We start from the raw sequence: 6000 nt of genomic DNA, 5'->3' as shown, positions 1-6000 counted from the left end.
GGTGGAATTGTGCGAATTAACAAGTTCTTCAAAAGACTACTGAAGCAGATAAAACAAAAGACACAACGGCAGCTTAGGAGGCGGCAGACGGATTCGGGGGGTCAGAGGAGGCGCCAGCATCAGGCGTCGGGGCGGTCGGCGGCTAGTCTCCGCTTGATCGCCTCCGGCAGCAGTCGGGTCGGTCGCACGTGGCTTGTTGCTGGAGGCACGGTCGGGCTGAGGCTGGCCGTCTGCTCCGTCTTCTGGTGCCTCCGCCTCGCCCTCATCATCCGCCTCGTCCTCCTCCTCGTCCCTGGAGCCAATCACCTCCGCCGAGTCTTCGCCGTAGTCTGGGTTCATCCCAAACCACTCCGGCGGTACCTCCTCGCCATCTTCAGACCGCTCGGGGACGAAGATGCTCGTGTCGGTGTACTCGGCGATCGCCGCAACACGCTTGACGAGGGCGTCTTCCGCAGCCGCCAGCTCCGGCTGGGCCTCCGACCGAAGCATGGCCAACCGGTCTAGATCCAGCCCCGGGTACCACGCCTTGACGAACTCCAAGGCCCGGCGCGCTCCAGCCTGGGCCGAAGAGCCCTTCCAGGCCTCGAGGCGACCAGCCGCGACCTCCAACCAGTTGGCCGTCAGGCTGGGGGTGCACGGAGCCTGCATATCCGGCCAAAGGGAGGAAATCACCTGGGCACTGACGCGCTGAAGCCGGCGCAGCATCCAGTGAGCCGGCCGAAGGCGAGCCTCGATGCTCAAGATGTGCTCATCAAGAGTTCGGGGGGCATCGGCGGCGATCTCCGCGCCCTCCGCCCTCCGACTTTCGTGATCGGCCTCGATGGCTTGGATAGCGGCCTGTGACTGCCCAGGGAAGAAGTCTGCAAAAGACACGAAGAAACGAAGAAGCAAGTCAAAAACCAGGAGTCGGCACGATCTAAGTCGGCAGCTCGAAGAAAGAAAATAAAGAGATTCACCATCAATGATGTCTTCAATCTCGTGGAAGTTGGAGGATAGCAGTGCCTCCTTGTCAGACCAGGAGGAGCACTCGCTCGCGAACTCGGCCAAGAGGCGGTTTCTGTCTCCTCCGCCTCCCTCTGCGACTTCGCAAGCAGCTCCTTCTGCTCCGCCAATTGAGTGGCCAGCAGATCGCGCTCTGTGGTGAGCCTGCTGCACTCCTTCCCTTTGGCGAGTAGGGCGGAGTTGGCTTTGCTCAGCTGCTATTGAAGAGCAGCGTTGGCTCCTGAAGGAAAGGAAGAAAGACAACAGTCATCAATAAAGTAGGTCGCCGGGGAGATCCGGCCCGACTGCTCAGCAGTCGGCCCGAAATCTCGGGGACTACAGCCCGCGGGTGCGCTAGCGCGCCCCTGCAGAGAAGAAAAAAGAGGGAAGGACTTACTCCGGCCCTCCGCCAAGTCAGCGGTCCGCTTGCCCAGCTCTTCAACATTTCGGTTGAAGGCAGTGACACGGAGGTTGTGGTAATCCTACAACAAGCATTTCAGACAAAGTTAGTGCCCAGAAGTTCATCAATTGGAGTTCCGGCCCGCCTGCTCAGCAGCCGGCTCGAAACTTGGGGACTACACCCAGTGGGTGCGCTGGCGCGCCCCCACAGAGAGGAATAAGAAAAACAAAGCCCAAAGAAAAAACATACCCGGATGGCTGCCCGCGACGCTAGGAACGCCTTGGTGCAACTCTGGAGGGCATCGCCCTCAGCGCGGAGCTTCGCCTGGACGTCCAGGAGCGCCTGGTTCAGCGGCCCTGTGCCTCCTCCTCGCACCCACCCAACAGGTGCGGCGCTCGTCGCTTCGGCATCTGGAGCCGCCGAGCTGGCGGTGCCGGCTTCCAGGGGGCGCGGTGCCGAAGTCGCCTTCTCCAGACAACGGCGCGCTGGCGAGCCAACCTGGAGGAGTAGCCTCGCCACGGCCTCGTCTTCGGTCGGCGACACCGGAGGGTCCGCTGGCTGCTTGCCTTGCACGCCTTCAGACGGCGGCGGAGGCGGCGGCAGAATGTTCGCGCCCGTAGTAGAGGGCTCACCGCCTTCCCCCTCCTCGACAAGGTTCTCCCCGCCGGCTTCTCCAGTCTGCCCCGTGAACTCCGGGGGTGGCGGCGCAGAGTTCAGCGGGGTAACAAGCAAGGCCGACTGGTGGCGTGCGGCTTCCTCAGCCTGCTGCTTCGCCGCGGCGGCGGCTTCGGCCTCCGCTAGTTTTTTCTTAGCGGAGGCCTCCGCCCTGTCGGCCTCCGCCTTCTCCAGGCGGAGGGCTTCTTCTTCATTGCGCTTCTCATGCGCATTCCGCTCCGTCGCCTCCCGGAGGTTGGCAGCGGGGTCTATCCGCCGAGTGGTGGCGGGCGTCTCCGCTGACCCCATGACGGAGGCGGTACCGCTCAAGAGAGAGGGGAGCCCTAAAGAAAGAGGGGCGAGCAGAGACTCAGACAAAACACGAAGAAAGAATAAACTTTGAAGACAGAATACTTACGCAGAGACCAACAACGGCTTCTTCACTTCCTTACGGAAGCGGATGGCCTTCGCGGCTGCCTCGTCCCGCCGAGTCGCCACAGCCGAGCCCTTGGGATTCTTCGGCCGGCTACCAAACAAAGTCGGCACAGCCCGACACTTCTTCCCGCCGCCTGGAGCGCCCGACGCGGAAGAAGAGCCCGCGCCCGGCTGGCTGGCTCCTGGCCGATGGCGAGGGGCGACTCCTCCCTCGGCGTCATCTTCAGGCCAGTCGGCGAAGGTAGCCGAGGGCCTGAAGTCGCCTGTTGTCCCTCCTCCTCCCTCGGCGTCATCTTCCAGAGCCGCCGCCCCCAGATCGGGGTCGTCGACGTCGCTCTCCGCCCGGTCGGCGACGAACTCACGGGCCGGCCCCGAGGTGCCGGCTGGTGGGTGAAGAAGGGGATTCTAACCAAAGCCGACTGATCAGAACAAAAGTCGGCAAGAAGAAGACAATCCAAAGAAAGAAAAGAAAGGCGACTCACCACGAGCGGGGGGTTGGCGCGGGAGTATGGCTCCTTGCCGAAACGCCAGTCCTCCAGGAGCCTGCTGTCCGAGAGGTAGTTCACCATAAGGGCCACCTCTTTGTGAGGCATGTCCTTGGTGCACATCCGACTCGGGTCGCGGCCCTCGCTCATCTGGCATATCAGGTGAGGGCGGCCTTGGAGTGGGAGAACTCGGCGCGAGACGAAGGCGGCCAGCAGGTCCGGACCAGTCAGACCCTCCGACTGCGTCAGCACTCGGAGTCGCGTGATGGCGCCGGCTCCCGCAGGCGTCAGTGACCTGGCCCGGTACGACCAGTTGGGCAGTCTGCCAGCCGGCGGGCCGGCTTCGAAAGTCGGCAGATTGACCCAGTCGCCCCTCGTAGCGACGTTCCTGACGTAGAAGTAGGACCTCTGCCACATCTTCACCGACTTCAACAACGAGATGGAGGGGAAGTGGTTGTCTGCTCCTGTCCTTCGCACGGCGATGAAGGCGCCGCACTGAGCCGGCACGCCCGCGGCCTGGGTGCCGAGCTTGGAGAAGAAGAACTCCCCCCAGAGCTCGAGGGTGGGGAGGACTCCGAGGAAGCCTTCGCACAGAGCCACGAAGGCCGATAGTAGCACCACTGTGTTGGGGGTGAGGTGGTGCAGCTGGAGGCCGTAGAACTCCATGAACGACCGGAAAAAGCTGCTCGCCGGCAGCCCCAGCCCGCGCAGGTAGTGCAAGCTGAAGATGACCCGCTCACCCTCCTGCGGGGCGGGGGAAATCTCCCCCGCCGGCGCAAGGCGCACCTACACATGATCTTCGTCGAGAAGCCGACGGGTCTGGCGGAGCAACTCGATATGGTCTTCGTGGACTTCAGAGCCGTCCCAGGTGCCGAAGCGCACTGGAGGAGGCGCGGCAGGGGAGGAAGAACTCATCGCGAAGCTGTCACTGCAGCGTTCACCGGAGCCTGGGCGTGCGGTGGAGCGAAGAAGAGGAGAGGAAGCAGGAGAGCGAGGAGCTGCGCGAAGGAAGAAAGCAAGGGGTAGTGGGAAGGAGGGGCGCGCGTGCCCCCCTCTTCCCCCTACTTATAGCCCCGTGGGCTGCGACGCCAAGGGGGCGGACGTGGGGATTTACTGCGCTTGCAACCCCACGACCCCCACGATCCACGTAAAGTTACTGCACGCAGTAATTTCACGGGAATCCCAACCGTCCACCGGGGCCGCAGCAGATCCGCTCGGGCGCCGAGGCGCGGTAGTGGCGGGCCCTGCCTATGGGCCCGTCCCGTCACGCGCGTGGGCTGGCAGGACGGCCTGGCCACGTGCCCTCGCGCGATAGGCCAAAAACGGGCGGCGGCCTGGAAGCTTAGCTAGCACGCCACTTGAAATCCCGCCGCGACGTTCGAACTACTGAGCAAGTCGGAATTGAGTGAGTCCGAGTTGGGCGAGTCCGACTCCTTCTAGTCAGCCTGGCAGAAGTCAATCAAGACCATGTCTTGAGCACCCGAAAAGAGAAACTGCTGAGGCTTCTCGGCTGATCGTCCGTGGCGCCTCACCAGCTTCGGGGACTACTGTCAGAGTAATGGGCCACGGGTAGGCCAACCCGAGCCCCATAACCTTTCAAGACATCGGGGCAGGCTGCGCCCCTCAAAACCACATGGCGAAGAGCCGCCTCCTAGGGAGTCTACAGCAAGGCAGCCGACTGCCCGCTCACAGCCGAGTCCCAGGGGCGACTTCCAGAGAATCCGGATTTGGGGAGTCGGCCGACGACTCCAACAAACCATGACCTCATCGAAGGGGACGGGGCAGGGGCGTGGCTACAATGAAGCCCACTCCCCGCCCCTTACCAAGGGCAGGCATGGCTACAGCACGCCGTACTTGGGAAGATCTCCCTGCGGCGTGACACTGTTCCCCGGCCGGCCCTGACATCAGCACCACTGTACCGGGTCCTGCACCCACGACGGCTTGTTTGTACGGCCTGGAGGCAGCGGGGCCCACCAGTCAGCAAGACCTCGGGAGTCGGCGGGAGAACCGCCAGTCGGACCCGTCGGGAGTCGGCCCGGGGGAGTCGCCCGAGCCCTCCCCGGGGCCCACGTGCCATTAATCAAGAAGAGATGGGGAGTGGCCACAGTGATCGCCCGCCAGGCGGCGGGGCTGTTCCCACAACCCCATGACCAAGCTTGCGTCATCAGGAGCATGGCTACAGTAATCAGCAGCCGGCAAGACCCGCCCGCGGCGGACGCGGCTTGTCGGCTCCGTACCAGACCAGTCGGCGGGCCCCAGCAGTCGGCAGAGAAGTCGGAGGTCGGAGGCACTAACGGCTGGGGCCGTGCCCAGTCGAATTACCATTGTACCCCTGGGGGGTAGGCCTATATAAACCCCCCAGGGCACCCATGCAAAGGGTTGGATCCCAGTAGTTCTAAACTACACCAGATAGAAGGAGAGAGCTGGCCTTGCCCTCTCCTACTACCCGAACAGCTCAAGGAGCAACCTTGTAAACACTTGGCCATAGTGATCATGCGGAGACCCCACAGAGCAGCAGTAGGGGTGTTATCTCCCCAGAGAGCCCTGAAGCTGGGTAAGATTCGCCGGCGTGCATGTCTTCGCCTCATCCCGTTTCCAGGCACTGGCGACGTTCTACTCGCCGCCACCATGATAAGCCATCTGTTGGCATATGTCGCACCAAACCCCCGACATATCTTCTGCACCTCTAACCCTAGAGGGAAGACCGCCTTCTTTGCTTCGTACGTACTCTCGGGCAATTCGTTGTCCTTTGGAAGCATATTCTTTATCATTACCAGCAACTTTCCAAATCCCTTGTCAGATACACCATTCTCTGCCTTCCGTTGCAGCAATTCCAGTGTGGTGCCCAGCTTTTTCTTGTCACCTACACAATTCGGGTACAACAATTTTTTGTGATCCTCTAGCATGCGCTGCAACTTCTTCTTCTCCAAATCACTTGCACAGTTTCTCTTTGCATCGGCAATGGCCCGACCTAGATCATCAATGGGCTCATTCGATGCCTCTTCTTCAGCTTCTTCCCGCATTGCCGGCTCAGCTTCTTCCCGC

Source organism: Triticum dicoccoides, chromosome 3A, assembly GCF_002162155.2.
Source record: "Triticum dicoccoides isolate Atlit2015 ecotype Zavitan chromosome 3A, WEW_v2.0, whole genome shotgun sequence".
NCBI classification, from domain to species: domain Eukaryota; kingdom Viridiplantae; phylum Streptophyta; class Magnoliopsida; order Poales; family Poaceae; genus Triticum; species Triticum dicoccoides.
The sequence above is the reverse complement of the archived record's forward strand: the minus strand, read 5'-3'. Positions refer to the sequence as shown.